This window comes from Symphalangus syndactylus, chromosome 9, assembly GCF_028878055.3.
Source record: "Symphalangus syndactylus isolate Jambi chromosome 9, NHGRI_mSymSyn1-v2.1_pri, whole genome shotgun sequence".
Classification (NCBI taxonomy): domain Eukaryota; kingdom Metazoa; phylum Chordata; class Mammalia; order Primates; family Hylobatidae; genus Symphalangus; species Symphalangus syndactylus.
Window position 1 is genome coordinate 106895320 of NC_072431.2, and position 17015 is coordinate 106912334.

The window sequence follows — 17015 nt, forward strand, 5'->3', positions numbered from 1 at the left end:
AGCTATTCTTCGTATTGTCAATAATTTTTTTTTTTTTTTGAGACATGGTCTCTGTCACCCAGGCTGGAGTGCAGTGGTGAAATCTTGGCTCATTGCACCCTCCACCTCCTGTGTTAAAGCGATTCTCCTGCCTCAGCCTCCTGAGTAGCTGGGATTGCAGGCATCCGCCATCACACCTGGCTAAATTTTATATTTTTTCAGTAGAGACAGGGTTTTGCTCCAGGCTGGTCTCAAAACTCCTGACGTCAAGTGATCCACCTGCCTCAGCCTCCCAAAGTGCTGGGATTACAGGCGTGAGCCACCGCGCCCAGCCATTAGTTAATTTTTTAAAATGTCACTTCAATAAATGCCTTTCCTCTGCCATGAAGACCAAACACCTTGCTGTGGCCTACAGGAGACAGGATGATCCAGCCCTTGCCTCCCTTACTCTCATCTCTAGCTAAAACTGCACTGCTGTCTCTGCACTCCAGCCACCAGCACTCCTGATTACTTGGGGCACGCTGTACTCATCTTGCTCCCAGCCTCTGCCCTCAGCACTGCCTTTCTCTACTTCATTTATAGACTGCTGTCCTTCAGATCTCGGTGGAAATGTCACTTCCTTGGGGAAGCTGGCTTACACTCTCAGGACTCGGTTAGGTTCCCCCATCAGGCTCTTCCTATGTCACCATGTTTCTATTTTTCACAGCACTTACCTGTTTTAATTACGTTGCAAATAGTTTTTGTTTGGGTCTAGAGAAGCATGTATTCACTAGTACATTTTATTTGTGTTCTCTAATTATTTTTTCATCTTGCTTAGTTTTTCTGCAGCTTAATTAGAAATTTGTAGTTTTCCCCCTAAAAATGCAATGATGTTCTTTCTCTGATTTTCTTGTCACCTTTCTTCCAAGAAATCCATGTGTTCAAAGTGCTTGCTTGCAGTTTGCCCCATAATAGTTGTTTAATCCAAATATCTGAGCAGCAAACTGAGCTGATCCTTCTGGAGAAAGTATGGTTGAATAGCTGAGACCACTGGGTAGTCGAAGAGAAGACGACACATCCCGAACTTCTTAGTCTGGTGTGAGGGGAGGACAGCAGATAACTGGATGTGCAGTGTTCCCAAACATCACCGATCCCAAACCATTGCTTCTGCCTGCCACTGCCACAAATACAGTACGACTGCCACCCCTTCATACTCAGCTTTAATCCTCAGCGTTTCTTCTGGTCCTTTATGTGCAGATGTTACAGAAGTCTACATGGAATGCCAAAATTTCCACAGGCCTTGATTTTTTTCACAGTGACTAAGATCAGAAGTAGAACCCATCAGTACTATAACACTGCACTGACTTTCTGATTTCAAAAGCGACTCTACTCTCTACAACCCATGCAAAGTTTTTCTTTACCATTTGGAACCCTTCAGGAGTTACACTGAAGCCTTGATAAGACTGTTTCGGCCAGGAGTGGTGGCTCACGCCTGTAATCCCAGCACTTTGTGAGGCTAAGGCAGGAGGATTGCTTGACCCTGGGCAACATAGCAAGACTGGTTCTATTTTTTTAAAATAACATTTTTAAAAGTATGATTAAAAGACTGTCTTTCTATTGGCTTTGATCTCCTGATGGTCAGTGTCTCTAGGAATCATTATCAATAACATCAGTGAGAACAATTTCTTTGCTGGTCACATCAACACCAAATTCAATCTTCATATCAACCAGTGTACAGTTCTGGGTGGGGGCAACCGGGATTTCTCCGGTATTTCAAAAACAGCCTATGTGGCATGACTCATGATATCCACTTCAGTTTTATACCAAGTGCAGCAAAGCCAAATTTTGCTGCAATTAGCTGTTCCCTAGACCACAGGTGTGTGCCACTACACCCAGCTAAATTTTGTATTTTTTGTAGAGACGGTTTCACTATGTTGCCTGGGCTGGTCTCAAACTTCTGAGCTCAAATGATCCACCCACCTCAGCCTCCCAAAGTGCTGGGATTACAGGCATGAGCCACCATGCCCGGCCCTGTTGCCTCTTTAAAAAGCCAGTCCTGGCAGGGCACAGTGGCTCACGCCTGCAATCTCAGCATTTTGGGTGCCAAGGCAGGAGGATCTATTGAGCCCAGGAGTTTGAGAGTTCAAGTCCAGCCTAGGCAATATAGTAAGACCTTGTCTCACAAAAAAAAAAAAAAAAAAAAAGAAGAATCAAGAATGATGGGACACATGGATATTCAGTATCACAGCATTCTGGAATATCCTATGAAATGACCAAATGAAGGTCAGCCTTCATTGTTAATGGGTCATGGAGGTCATTTAAGGAAAAGGTAATTTTTACATTGATCTTAAAGTACTGAATTGTTTTAGCTTGGGCTGCCATAGTGAAGTACCATAGACTGGATGACTTAAATCAGGGTTCCCCATCCCCTGGGCCATGGACAGGTTCCCATCTGTTCGGAGCCAGGCTGCACAGCAGGAGGTGAGCAGTGGGTAAGTGAGCATTACCACCTGAGCTCTGCCTCCTGTCAGATCAGTGGCAGTGTTAGATTCTCATTGGAATGCAAACCCTATTGTGAACTGCAAATGCAAGGGATCTAGATTGTGCACTCCTTATGAAAATCTAATGCCTGATGATCTGAGGTGGAACAGTTTCATCCCAAAACCATTGCCTCACTCCACCTATCTGTGGAAAATTTGTCTTCCATAAAACCAGTCCTTGGTGCCAAAAAGGTTGGGGACCACTGGCTTAAACAACATTTATTTCTCATGGTTCTGGAGGTTGGGAAGTCCAAGATCAAGGAGCCAGCAGATTTGGTTCCTGGTGAGGGCCCTCTCTCTGGTTTGCAGAGGGCTGTCCTCTTGCTATGTCCTCACATAATGGAGAGAAAGTTCTAATCTCAGCCCTTTATAAGTAATTATAAATTAGTTATCTTTATAAGATTACTAATCCCATCATGGGCACCTCTCTCATGACTTCATCTAACCCTAATTACCACCCAAAGGCCTCACCTCCAAACACTGTCACATTGGAAGTTAGGGCTTCAACATACGAATTCAGTCCACAACATAAGCTGCATGATTGATGAGACTGTTCTTTATTCTCCTTTAGTTTCCGAACACTGCCAGTGATCCTTTACTCTGAGAAATGTCTAGCCAATTTGAGATAAAGCACTTGTGCATGAGTCAGGATTCAGAGGTACAGGCACTCCATTTTTCTTATCCCTCCTGGCACTGTTTCTGAATTGGGGAACTCAATCGAATGAAATTGACTAGGAAGAGCAAGAAGAAAGTATTCTTTAGAATAGTTTGTCATGGAGCACTGCTTTGTTACTGTTAGAAGCATCATTAAGGCAGTGACTTGCTTACATTGTTTCAGGGCAGCTCACCTCTATAGCTGCTCTACCTTTCATGATCAACAGAAATAAAACAAACTCAGTTCAGGTACTCTTTATTAAGCAATTACTTCCTTCTGATGTACACTAAAAAATGCATTTAGTTACACTGAGATGCTCTCTGTTTCAGATAATATGAAGAAAAAACTTTCAAGGGTCATCATATCTATAATGGGTGGTTTATAGTAAGTAGCTTTCTTGTTTCCTTGGGCAAAAGAAGCTTCAGAATTTTCCTTAGCCCCTCAGTTTTCTGGGGAAAGTGTGGCTAAACAAATTTCCAGGTTTTCTTGGGCTTCCCCTCCTCACTAAATAACAGTGATAGAGTTCTGAGAAGGACCAAGAGTAGGAAAAAGTGGGTACAGATGGAAACAGGATCTTTCATTTGTAATCTGTGTGTAAAATATGGAAGTAAAGAGTAAAAAAAATTAGGAGATGAGGGCCTCAGTTTGAAGATACAATTGATTTGGTTTTGGTTTTTGGTAGAGATGGGGTCTTGCTATGTTGCCTAGGCTGGTCTCAAACTCCTGGCCTCAAGTGATCCTCCCGCCTCAGCCTCCCAAAGTGCTGGGATTACAGGCGTGAGCCACCATGCCCAGCCAGCAACAGGATTTATATACCTTGAGAAAGTTAAAGGGAAGTCCAAGAAGATAGCTGTTGCTATCTAGAGCTCTTGAAAGCTGCTGCCGCTTGTGATCCAAGAACAGGAATACATGTTATTTGTGTTTGGGAGCAATACCACATCTATTTGAGTCTTATTTCAACTTGAACTAGAGGAAAACAGAATCCCCAATAATTTCAGTTTGTGCCTTTTACAGTTTTTTCCTCATTTATTTTATTTAGCGAATTTGTATTACACCCATTCAGTATTGTAAAACTGCAATTTCAGGACAAATCATTTTGAGTTAAGAGGTTCTAGACTTATGGAAAATAAAGAGCATTGGCTGCCCAAGACAGGTTCCAAAGTAAAAATGTAAATGTCCCTTGATTTCTCCATTGCCTCCCAGGCTGGATTAGGCCCCTTCTGTGCCAAGTGATAACTGTTTCTTGCCTGTCTCTAACTGCATGTTTGTACTTTATCTGCCAGGACAATGTGATCTCCTTGAGGGCAGGGTCTGTCTTTCAGATTTCTATATCCACAGATTAGAGGTTCTCATAATAAATACATTTAATGAAGTAATCAATCTGATCTCTGATACTTTCTTTATCAATTATTCTTGTTTCGGAAACACTTTTAATTTCTTAAGAATTTCTTTTAGAAATGAAGAGGAATACATAATGGATAATTTCATTTATATGAAGTTCTAGAAGAGGAAAATCTATAGCAGAAAAAAAAAAACAATGGTTCCCTCTGGAAGGATGGGGGCAGAGGTTCACCTGGAAGAGGCAGGAGAGAACTTGCTGGGATGGTGGTAGTAGTCTATATGTTCACAGAAGTTTGGGTTACATAGGTGTATACATTTATATAAATTTAAGTAATGTAGAGTTAATCTGTGTACTTCATTGTATGTAAATTTTACAACAAAAGAAAAAAACAATTGTTAAACTCTAGTCATGTGAGGCTTTTAGAAGGATGGGTACAGATGTCAGCAATTTAAAATGCATCAAAAATTAAGATGGATTAGGCTGGGTGCGGTGGCTCATGCCTGTAAATCCCAGCATTTGGGGAGGCCGAGACAGGTGGATCACCTGAGGTCAGGAGTTCGAGACCAGCCTGGCCAACATGGTGAAACCCCATCTCTACTAACAATACAAAAATTGGCCAGGCATGATGGTGGGTGCCTGTAACTCCAGCGACTTGGGAGGCTGAATCAGGAGAATCACTTGAACCTGGGAGACGGAGGTTGCAGTGAGCCGAGATTGCACCACTGCACTCCAGCCTGGGTGACACAGAGAGACTCTGTCTCAAAAAAAAAAAAAAAAAAAATTAAGATGGACTGATGGATAGAGTTAGTTAAGGGATAAAACAAGTAAAATATTAATGGTAAAACCTTGGTAAACAATGTTCACTGTAAAATTCTTTTAACTTTGCAGTTTGGACATTTTCATGGTGAAATGTTGTGAAAAAGCATTAGGGGGTTTATCATTATTGCTGAATACTTGAGAAACTCAGTTTAGCTTTTTTAGTATGCTATTCTTAGATTGCTATGAAGTTATAAGATACCACTGAAATACTTGCTAGAAGGGAACACAAGCCTGTGGCCTAGAAATTTACTTGTCTTCCCCACTAATGATAATAATATGGCAGTTCCCTCCCACTGAGGTCTGGACTATCCCCTCCTGATTGTGACAGGGCTGGTGGCTAAAACAGAGGCTGATCTTTCAGACATTCTTTCCTGCCGGGCACAGTGACTCACGCCTGTAATCCCAGCACTTTGGGAGGCCGAGGCAGGTGGATCACGAGGTCAGGAGATCGAGACCATCCTGGCTAACACGGTGAAACCCCTTCTCTAATAAAAATACAAAAAAATTAGCTGAGCTTGGTGGTGGGCACCTGTAGTCCCAGCTATTCGGGAGGCTGAGGCAGGAGAATGGCTTGAACCTGCGAGGCGGAGCTTGCAGTGAGTCAAGATCACGCCACTCGCCGGGCGCGGTGGCTCACGCCTGTAATCCCAGCACTTTGGGAGGCCGAGGCGGGCGGATCACGAGGTCAGGAGATCGAGACCATCCTGGCTAACACAGTGAAACCCCGTCTCTACTAAAAATACAAAAAATTAGCCGGGCGTGGTGGCGGGCGCCTGTAGTCCCAGCTACTCGGGAGGCTGAGGCAGGAGAATGGCGTGAACCCCGGGGGGCGGAGCCTGCAGTGAGCCGCGATCGCGCCACTGCACTCCAGCCTGGGCAACAGCAAGACTCTGTCTGAAAAAAAAAAAAAAAAAGATCACGCCACTGCACTCCAGCCTGGGCGACAGAGTGAGACTCCGTCTCAAAACAAACAAACAAAAACATTCTTTCCTAAGACTGCCCAGCAATAAGGGGTCTACCCATCTCCTGACTAGCAGGGACCAGGCAACCAGGAAAATTATGATTTTCCTGCAATACACTGCAACTTCCAATAAATGCCAGGAAATCTTTCTTTTAATTACATACATTTATTAAGTATGCAAGAAAAAAACCATTTAGGTAATAACTGCTTAAGAATAAATGCAATGTGTTCAGAACAAACCTGATGCTTTGTATTTTAACTTTTAAAAAGTAACCATTTCACAATTAAAATTTGGATCCTTCATTTTACCCCAACAAAAACTAACCTTTTATAGAGAAGGACTTTAACAAGTAATGTCAACAAAGCATTCTAAAGTACTCATAATTTAAACAACTTGCAAAGAGATAATTTTTTTTTTGAGACAGAGTCTCGCTTGCAGTGGTGCAATCTCGGCTCACTGCAACCTCTACCTCCCAGGTTCAAGTGATTCTCCTGCCTCAGCCTCCTGAGTAGCTGGGACTACAAGCATGTATCACCAGGCCCGGCTAATTTTTTGTATTTTTAGTAGAGACAGGGTTTTGCCATGTTGGCCAGGCTGGTCTCGAACTCCTGACCTCAGGTGATCTGCCTGCTTCAGCCTCCCAAAGTGCTGGAATTATAGGCGTGAGCCACCGCACCTGGCTCCCTGGAAACAACTGTTTTTTAAAAAAACTTTTTTTTTAAGGCTAAAAAGTGTTTTGAGTTGTGTACGCCCTGGTTAAAGTTTCAGTTGTTCCTTTTCTGGATTTATTGCTATTAACAATAGTTGTGAGAGGTGACAGCGTGCTGGCAGCCCTCGCTCGCTCTCGGCACCTCCTCGGCCTTGGCGCCCACTCTGGCCACGCTTGAGCCCTTCAGCCTGCTGCTGCACTGTGGGAGCCCCTTCCTGGGATGGCCGAGGCTGGAGCCAACTCCCTCAGCCTGCAGGCAGGTGTGGAGGGAGAGGCACGGGTGGGAAACAGGGCTGCATGCGGTGCTTGCGGGCCAGCTAGAATTCTGGGTGGGCATGGGCTCAGCGAGCCCCGCACTTGGAGCAGCCCGCTGGCCCTGGGCAGTGAGGGGCTTAGCACCTGGGCCAGCAGCTGTTGTGCTCGATTTCTCGCCAGGCCTTAGGTGCCTCCCCACGGAGCAGGGATTGGGACCTGCAGCCCGCCATGCCTGAGCCTCCCCGCTCTTCCCACCATGGGCTCCTGCGTGGCCCGAGCCTCCCCGACAAGCGCCACCCCCTGCTCCACGGCGCCCAGTCCCATCGACCGCCCAAGGGCTGAGGAGTGCGGGCGCATGGCATGGGACTGGCAGGCAGCTCCACCTGCGGTGCCCCCCCCCCCCGCGAGATCCACTGAGTGAACCCAGTGGGCTCCTGAGTCTGGTGGGGATTTGGAGAATCTTTATGTCTAGCTAAGGGATTGCAAATACACCAATCAGCACTCTGTATCTAGCTCAAAGTTTGTAAACACACCAATCAGTACCCTGTGTCTAGCTCACGGTTTGTGAATGCACCAATCGGCACTCTGTATCTAGTTAATCTAGTGGGGACGTGGAGAACTTTTGTGTCTAGCTCAGGGATTGTAAACGCACCAATCAGCACCCTGTCAAAACGGACCAATCAGCTCTCTGTAAAACAGACCAATCGGCTCTCTTTAAAATGGACCAATCAGCAGAATGTGGGTTGGGCCAGATAAGAATAAAAGCAGGCTGCCGCAGCCAGCAGTGGCAAGGCGGTGGCGTTCCTTTTCACACTTTGGGTGGTTTATTCTTTGGCTCTTTGTAATAACTCTTGCCACTGCTGACTCTTTGGGTTCACACTGGCTTTATGAACTGTAACACTCACTGTGAAGGTCTGCAGCTTCGTTCCTGAAGCCAGCAAGACCACGAACCCACCAGGAGGAACAAACAACTCCAGATGCGCCGACTTAAGAGCTGTAACACTCACCGCGAAGGTCTGCAGCTTCACTCCTGAGCCAGCGAGACCACGAACCGGCCAGAAGGAAGACTCTCCGAACACATCAGACGAACGAACTCCGGACACGCTGCCTTTAAGAACTGTAGCACTCACCGTGAGGGTCCGTGGCTTCATTCTTGAAGTCATTGAGATCAAGAACCCACCAATTCCGGACACAGTTGCAGCTATTTACGGCTCGTACCAGGGAGTGTATATTTCTGTAGCTGCTGTCTCATTTTGAGTTAAAAGATAAACCACACAGCATCAGGTCTGTTCCTGAGAAGGTAAGATCATCTTAGCTTCCTTGACTGCCCAGTAATGTAAATATCATGTTTTTGTTTTGTTTTTTGAGGCGGAGTTTTGCTCTTGTTGCCCAGGCTGGAGTGCAATGGCACAATCTTGGCTCACCGCAACTTCCACCCCCAAGGTTCAAACAATTCTCCTGCCCCAGCCTCCCGAGTAGCTGGGATTACAGGCATACGCCACTATACCCAGCTAATTTTTGTACTTTTAGCAGAGATGGGGTTTCACCATGTTGGCCAGGCTGGTCTCGAACTCCTGACCTCAGGTGATCGCTTGCCTTGGCCTCTCAAAGTGGTAGGATTACATGCATGAGCCACTGCACCTGGCCAATATCATATTTTAATCAAGGAACTCTTAGCTCTAGTTCAAGAAGTGCAAACCTGATAATGTACTGAAAATGATGTAGCTGAAGGGACACGTTGTTGTTCTATATTGGCCTCAAAAAGGTAAGAGATTCTCTAAATGGACTTCTGTTATCTACACAGAGATCCATGGCATCTGTCATCCATGGAAGATCTAAATCTTAACTGCATTTTCTATATCCGTGCTTCTCTAACTGTGGTCCCTAAGACCTACGGCATCAGTGGAGGACTGATTAGAAATGCAAAACTAGTGCTCCCACTCCAGACCTACAGAATCAGAAACTCTGGATGCGGACCCAGCAATCTGTATTTTAACACATTTTCCAGGTGATTCTAATGCACAGTAAAGTTTGAGCACCATTGTTTTTTGTTCTCTGCCAAAAGGGAGGAGCCTGGAAGAAAAATTGACGGGCCCAGTGGTTGTTATACAAAAATTGGACTTTCCCAAGAGGGGATGAAATGCCATGAGGTAGGGGATAGCATGAAGTTCTCCAAAGAATGAGAGTGACACTCCCTGACTACGACAAAGTCAGAGCTAATTAATGCGATATTACAGCAGATGCTTCTAATACTTGGTGAGCGGACAACGATAAAGCTCCCAAGAGTACTTGCCCGTGGTCTTGAGTACTCCTGTAGGGGTGGGGGAGTCAGGGATAAGAACCTGATTCTAAGGCCTAAAATGGCAGTCTATTTCTGCGCAGTATACTCACTGGGACACACTGCCAAATAGAGATGATGCATAGACACCAGATAACCACTGATGACTAATAACGTCTCTGTTAATACATCCACCTTTACCCCATCAGGAACCAGGCAATCCTATAATTATCCCACTATTGTGGAAAAAAATGTATGTGGTTGAAGCCACACAGATCAAGAGAAAAACTTTAAGATTATGGCTCTGGAAGCAATAAACCTTAAAAAGTTTTAAGGTTGCTTATCTTTGCCCTTTAATAATGTTGTGGGTTTTTTTTTTCAGCCTGGTATGTAGTTTTTGAGATGCAGCAACCAACTGTACATAATGTTCCATAAATGTACATGTGTCATGATTTAAATACCTGTTTCAAGTTGATATCCTAAATAGTTATTAGTTTTTATTTATTTATGTATTTTTGAGACAGGGTCTCACTCTGTCACCCAGGCTGGCGGCTCACTGCCGCCTCGACCCCCTGGGCTCAGGTGATCCGCCCACCTCACTGCCCACCCCTCCCCCCACCTCACTGCCCACCGCTCCCCCCACCTTCCCCAATAGCTGGAACTACGGGCTCGTGCCACGATGCCCAGCTAATTTTTTCTATTTTTTGTAGAGATGGGGTTTTACCACGTTGCCCAGGCTGTTCTCAAACTCCTGGGCCCAAGCAGTCTGCCCGCTTGGCCTCCTAAAGTGCTAGGATTACAGGCATGAGCCACTGCATCCAGCGTTATTTGTTTTAGAAGTAGCGTATGATAGCTATAAACTAAAACAGCTAAGCCCTAGTAGATAAAGGTCTGGGGAATAAAAAGCACTTTTGTGTTACAAGACAACTCTGAAAATGTTACTGGCCCTATACACATAAGCGGAAGCTTTTCAACTTTTTCACAATGATACGAGAATAATTTTACCTGATTACGGAATAAAGCTGCAATACATTTCTCTTAACAGTATGACACCTGTATTCACAACGTCCTACATAGTTTGTAAGCAGTAAACGTTTTCTCACTCAATTACCAAAGCTGCATAGCAACTGAAGTTAGGCTATGAAGTCAGACAGAACCAGGTAGGAGTCTAACTCTGAAACTCACTAGGTATATGACTAGGTAAACGAATCTAAGCCTCAGTTTCTTTCTCTGTAAAATGGGAATAACTGTGCCCACTTCATAAGAATGGCTTAAGGATTAAATAGTGCCTGTGAAGTGCTAAGGCTAGTACCCAACAATAGCACACAGTAAGCAAACAGAACAATAGCCTCTAAAGATGTCCACATCCTTAATACCCAGAACTTCTATGTAATGTTACAGGGCAAGGGTTAATTAAGGTTGTAAATGGAATTAAGTTTGCTAATCAGCTGGCCTTAAAATGGAGAGATTATCCTGCTTTATGCAGTGGGCCCAATGTAATCACAAAAGTCAGTGTAAGCCCGGTGGTGCACACCTGTAATCCCAGCACTTTGGGAGGCTGAGGCAGGAGGAGCACTTGAGCCCAGGAGTTTGTGCCCAGCATGGGCAACATAGACCCTGTCTCTACAAAAATAAGATAAGTGCTTTTTTAAAAAAAAAGAATATGCTTTTCTGCTGTCTTTGAAGGAAGAAGGGGCAATGAACCAAGGAATGCAGGTGGCCTCTAGATGCTGGAAAAGGCAAGGAAATGAATTCCCACCTTAAGCTCCCAGAGGAAACATAGCCCCACCAACACCTGGATTTTAGCCCAGTGAGATCCATTTCTGACCTCCAGAACTGGAACATACATTTTTGTTGTTTTAAATAACTGAGTTTATGGTAATTTGTTACAGCTGCAATAGAAAACAAATATACATTGTTGATTCATTATTATTAATGCATGCCAAATAATTATTTCCCTTTCAATTAAAAATATATTTTTAAACAGCCCAAAATATGTCAGTCATAGAGATAACGAAATAGTGATAATTAGTGCTATGGTTAGTTAAATCAGTTTGAATGATTAATTTCACAAAATAATTTGAGTTCAAAGGGATTCACTCTTTTTTTAATCTCCAATGATTTACCAAAAAGAGTGTCCCAAATATGATTATCATATTCTGGTGAATGAAAATAATCTGGTAAAATGAACCATCGATCACACTGTTAAATAATACAACAAGAAAATGAAATTCTGGGGAACACCGAAAAATATCATGTTCTAAGTTCTTATATAAGATTCAGTCACTGTAAACAGCTTGACAAAAGTAAAAATCTATGAATGATGCTTCCTATTGATAATACAATTTTCACTGAATAAAGAACTAATTTTAAAAACTCTACAAACATATTCATACCAAATAAACTTGTAAATGGCTAGAACATTAGTGAACATATGTGAAAGAATGCAATCTTAGTAAATATGTTTTTAGTGTAAAATGCCAATTCTACATTTTAGATAGTGGCCTTCCTAAGATGAAATGTCCATATACCAGCTGAGGCCCAGTTTATCCCTGGAGGTACAGGAAGAAATTTAGAACTTTAATTTTTAAAAATCATATCCTTTTAAACTTTCAGTTTTCCTCTGTGTATGTTTTATAATGTACTTAACAGATCAGTACAATAGTATACCCATCATTTATAGATAATCAAAATTTGGATCTTAAATTTTTTCTGACGGAGAGTGCATGATTGAAAAAGTCCAGAATGTCACTAACAAGAATTACCAAGCCACTGCCATTGTCATAGCCTTGTGCTTGATTTTGGTCTAAAAATGCACGTATAGGTAGTTTAAACAAAAAATCTCCAGCAATTACTAAATCAAGTTTGCCATCAACCTTTTAAACAGGTTAACCACACACAAAAAGTGTGTCAAATGTTTCAAAGTAGCATTTATTTTTAAAAAAGCATGTTATGAGGTAGACTTGTATCGCATATTCAGTGCGTCTTTTAATTAAAGCCTTTTATTTTTATGCGGGTATGTATATAGATAAACTCATCTACAACTCTACAGTCATCCATTTGAAAGACTCAAAACAATTAAAAAGGTAAAAAGCCAATTACAGTTTTAGGAAGCTTTTGTAATTCTGAAATGTACATTTGATCTGTCCAAAAATTTGTCAGAGGGAGGTGGTTTTAATTTTAGAAGTTATTTTACTAATTTACACATTTTATAGCTAATTCTCAATGAATGTGAATATCTTTATTAGAAGGTAAATGAAAGATACTATAACTCTTTTATTACTTTGTACCCATCATGTCAAAACGATTACATCTAAGTAGGACCAGCTACATAACTTGCAAGCCCAGTACAAAATAAAAATGCAGTGCCTTTGTTCAAAAGGTTGAGAATTTCAAGATGGCTATAGCAAAGCATTAAAGCAAGCCTTTCGACCTTTTTTTTTTTTTTTTTTTTTTTTTTTTTTTTTTTTTTTGAGACAATCTCGCTCCGTTGCCCAGGCTGGAGTGCAGTGGTGTGCTCTCAGCTTACTGCAGTCTCTACTTCCTGGGCTTGGGTGATCCTCCCACCTCAGTTTCCCGAGTAGTTGGGACTATAGGTGCATGCCACCAGGCCTGGCTAATTGTGTTTTCATTTTTTGTAGAAATGGGGTCTCATTATGTTCCCAGGCTGGTCTCAAACTCCTGGGCTCAAGCGATCCTCCTGCCTCGGCTTCCCAAAGTGCTGGGATTACAGGCGTGAGCTACTGCACCCAGCCTACATGGAACCTTTCTAAGTATGGGACACTATGTAACTGCACATGTACAACTCCTTTAAAGCCAGCCCTGAATCTAAGTTTCTTTCAACTACAGCTATGGAATACCAAGACAATAGTTATCTTTGTCCCTTGAGTTCCCAGTACTAAACTAGGCATATAATAGGGATTCAAATGTTCGTTGAATGAAAAACTGAGTCTTAACTTGCAGTTTTCCAAGTCAATGAGAAATGTTTGGTTGCTTATGGTCAGAACAAATCTTAACCTGATGAATATAGTCTGTTAATTATAATAATAAATGATGGATTCCTCTATTACTGAATAATGTGCACACTGCATTCTGCTGGCTTCATGAGAGCTTGAGGCCACATATGGTGAAGGTTCATTTGATTCATTCAACAAATATTTATTGAACAACTACTCTGTGTCGAGTCCTGTACCAGGCACTGAGGATACAAGAATAAATAAAACAGTCTCTGCCCTCAAGGAGCTTACAGTCTAGCATAAGAACTTAAAACACCTCAGAACCTACTGAGAAAAGTTTCTGGGTATCTAGTATATTGTCTGGAATACTCCAAATTTCCTAAAAATGTGAATCTAAAATTTATCAGAAAACACAGTTGGGCAATTGAAGATGCAGTGAAATTTAAAAGAAAACTCAAATATTCACCCTTTAATGTAAAAACCATGAAATCTAAATGAGGGAGAAACTTAAGAAAGCTGAAAATTCTACCTATTTTAAAGACTTTGGACCAGATTTAAACTTTAAAAATTATTTTATTATCTCTGGGTGACATTTTCATTTATAGTGGCATTTATATACACATACATATAGGAGGTGTATGTGAGATATATTCCTTGGGGCTTTTGATAAAACCCATATCTTTATCCCTAGTTCATTTACAACTAAAGAGAGCAGCATAATGGTAACTTTGAGATTTTCCTTTTGATAGTAATTTCCATTATCATTTGAATGGGAGAAATTCTTAGGACATGATTTAGAATCACTTCTAGAATATAAATTTCATATAATATTCTATAATGAGACAAAACTGTGTCTTTGTAACAATATGTGATAATTTAAGCCTATGTTATAATGGTTATTGACAAAGTTTAATGGCATCCAAAATACTCTTATGTCTCTGAATTTTTTTCCTGTACTCTTCTTCTTTTTCCTTAAAAGCATGATAGACCCCTCTGCAAATACAGAGCCCTTGTTGTTGCTTTGCTGTACTTTGGTACATTGCTGTTTATTCCTTAATCTAGCAGCATCCTTAGTTTGCAGTATATCTTACTTAGTTGCAACTAAAAATATTGCTAGCCTAGGCTTTAACTGGGAGTTTCTATTATCTAGAAGGTTACTGTGAATCTTTCAGAAAAGTGGAAAGCAACCAAAAAAGCTGTCTCAAAAGACTGTGTCCCCCAGTTTGTCCAGCTCTTACTGTAGACACTGAACAGGCACAGTTATCTCATGTACAAAGCTCATAACAGCACATTAGAAGAAAGTGGGGAGCCTGTTAGAAGCAGGCGTATTGATATTGTGGGAGAAGGCATAGCAAATTACTTAGCAGATATTTAAAAAAATTTTAAATCCAACAGCAGTCTGAGGCAAATAATTCTGTATACCTCAGGGCTGAGAGAATCACTTTATAACATATTTGTTATAGCCCTTTACATTTTATGAAGTGTTTTTACATACATCAGAGCTGGATACTTATAATAATACATTATGAATATAACTTTAACTTTTCATCATGAAAATGTGAATTATACTGAGCATGATGTTTAAGAAGAAGGCAGGAAGGTATACTAACATACCTGATATACTCACATCAAAAATAATTACAAGTTTCAAATGTTGGCACTTAAGAGATACACATTAGCTATCCAAAAATTCATATGTACGGTTTCCTTCAAGACCAACACGGGGTATCACTGAGTGAATTTTCACAGCACTCAGTGACTGCTGGTCATTAAATGGGGATGATTGTCATCAGTATAAGTATCACACTATTTGTCCTGCTAAATGCAAGTTAAAAGATACTTATGGATGCCAGTACCACATATTCTGACAAGGGAAACACTAGGCTTTTAAAAGATTCTCAGAGTGTTTTCCCTATATTGCACTTTCTAGATAACACAATTTTAACAATGATATAATGTGATCTTGGTTCTAGACACAGGAGTGGGGAACACACGAATTTACCTTTTTCTTGTTCCTTTTCTTAAAATTTTTAGTATAGTCTCAGGGATATAGCAAGGACAAATAACCAAATATACATGTGCTTTGGGCTTCTGAGGAAAAAAGACCACCCACGCACATTTTTAAAAGACTAAAATAGACGTCTCTTCTGCTTTAGCCATTTCATTTTCACAGCTGAAAATAAGGAACTACTATATATTTGATGTCCCTAACTCATTAAACATAGCATTGCCATAAATGCACTGTTCTGCGGAAAACTTTTTAAAACAGGAGAACAATTTGTACTGCATTTACTAACAATTATATTACATTACCAATTATGAATTATGAATAAAAATTACTGAATAAAATTCAGAGTAAAAAACATCAGATTAGATTTTACACTCTTAAGTGAAATGGGTCTTTGAAATGTTAAGATGTAATTTCTTCCAATACTATAGCATTCCTGATGCCTTTTAATTCCTTGATTAATATTCCTTGATAACTTTTTGATCATCACCATACCTCAAGGAGGACAAAGGTTCTTTTGAGTTTGCTGGCTGTTAATTTTTAATTCTCATCTGTGTGGCTCTGTTTTTTTCACGAGGCCATTTATCCTTAATTTTTCTTTTCTGTTTTATTCTGCTTGAAGTTTTTTAGTTAGGAATGGCCAGAATGTGCGCCCTGAGTTTATGATATTCTCACGGAAATTGTTAATCTTATAAATTTTTTTTACATGATACAAATGGTAAGCTAGCTCTATAATTAAAAAAAACTTCCAGAAGATACTAAACAAATAACAGGCCAGCTTACTATACTTTAAAGAGCACAATGGTAAAGCAGTAAGCACAGGCTTTGGACAAAAAGACACAAACCTGGGTTTGAATCCCAGTGCTGCCACTCACTGCTAACTATGACTTCAGGCAAGTCATTTAATCTTTCTGACCCACTGTTACCTCCAAATTAAATTGGGGCTCATTCCACCTATCCTGCAAGTTTTTGTGAGGGTTAGTAGTGAAGTCTGTATATTATTTGACACATGATAGGTACTCTGTAGTAAAGAATCATTGGCTCAATTTTGAGTTGGGCAACTTGCTGGTCTAGCATCTGACATGGAACTCTTTCCAGAGTTGACACGATTTATGAAACTTCTTTTGAATATCAATATGACCACAGTACTTGGTAGGTTATGTTTAAATAATAACATAATTTGGGTGTTTTCACCTCCAAAACTTATTTTATTTTATTTTATTTATTTTATTTTTTTTTGAGGTGGAGTCTCGCTCTGCTGGCCAGGCTAGAGTGCAGTGGTGCGATCTCGGCTCACTGCAACCTCTGCCTCCCAGGTTCATGCGATTCTCCTGCCTCAGCCTCCTGAGTAGCTGGGATTACAGGCACCTGCCACCACGCTTGGCTATGGTTTTTATATTTTTGGTAGGGACAGGGTTTCACCATGTTGGCTAGGCTGTTCTCAAACTCCTAACCTCAAGTGATCCACCCACCTCAGCCTCCCAAAGTGCTGGGATTACAGGCATGAGCCACCATGCCCAGCCTGTTTTTATT

The 17015-nt window shown here is 41.4% G+C and overlaps 1 protein-coding gene and 1 pseudogene across 1 annotated transcript in view; one reads left to right on the forward strand and one right to left on the reverse strand.

Moving 5' to 3' along the window:
• Positions 1-17015, forward strand: part of SLC25A51 (solute carrier family 25 member 51) — a 49256-nt gene that overhangs the window by 27302 nt on the left and 4939 nt on the right. The window lies entirely within an intron of this gene.
• Positions 794-3370, reverse strand: LOC129490756 (bifunctional phosphoribosylaminoimidazole carboxylase/phosphoribosylaminoimidazole succinocarboxamide synthetase-like; annotated as a pseudogene).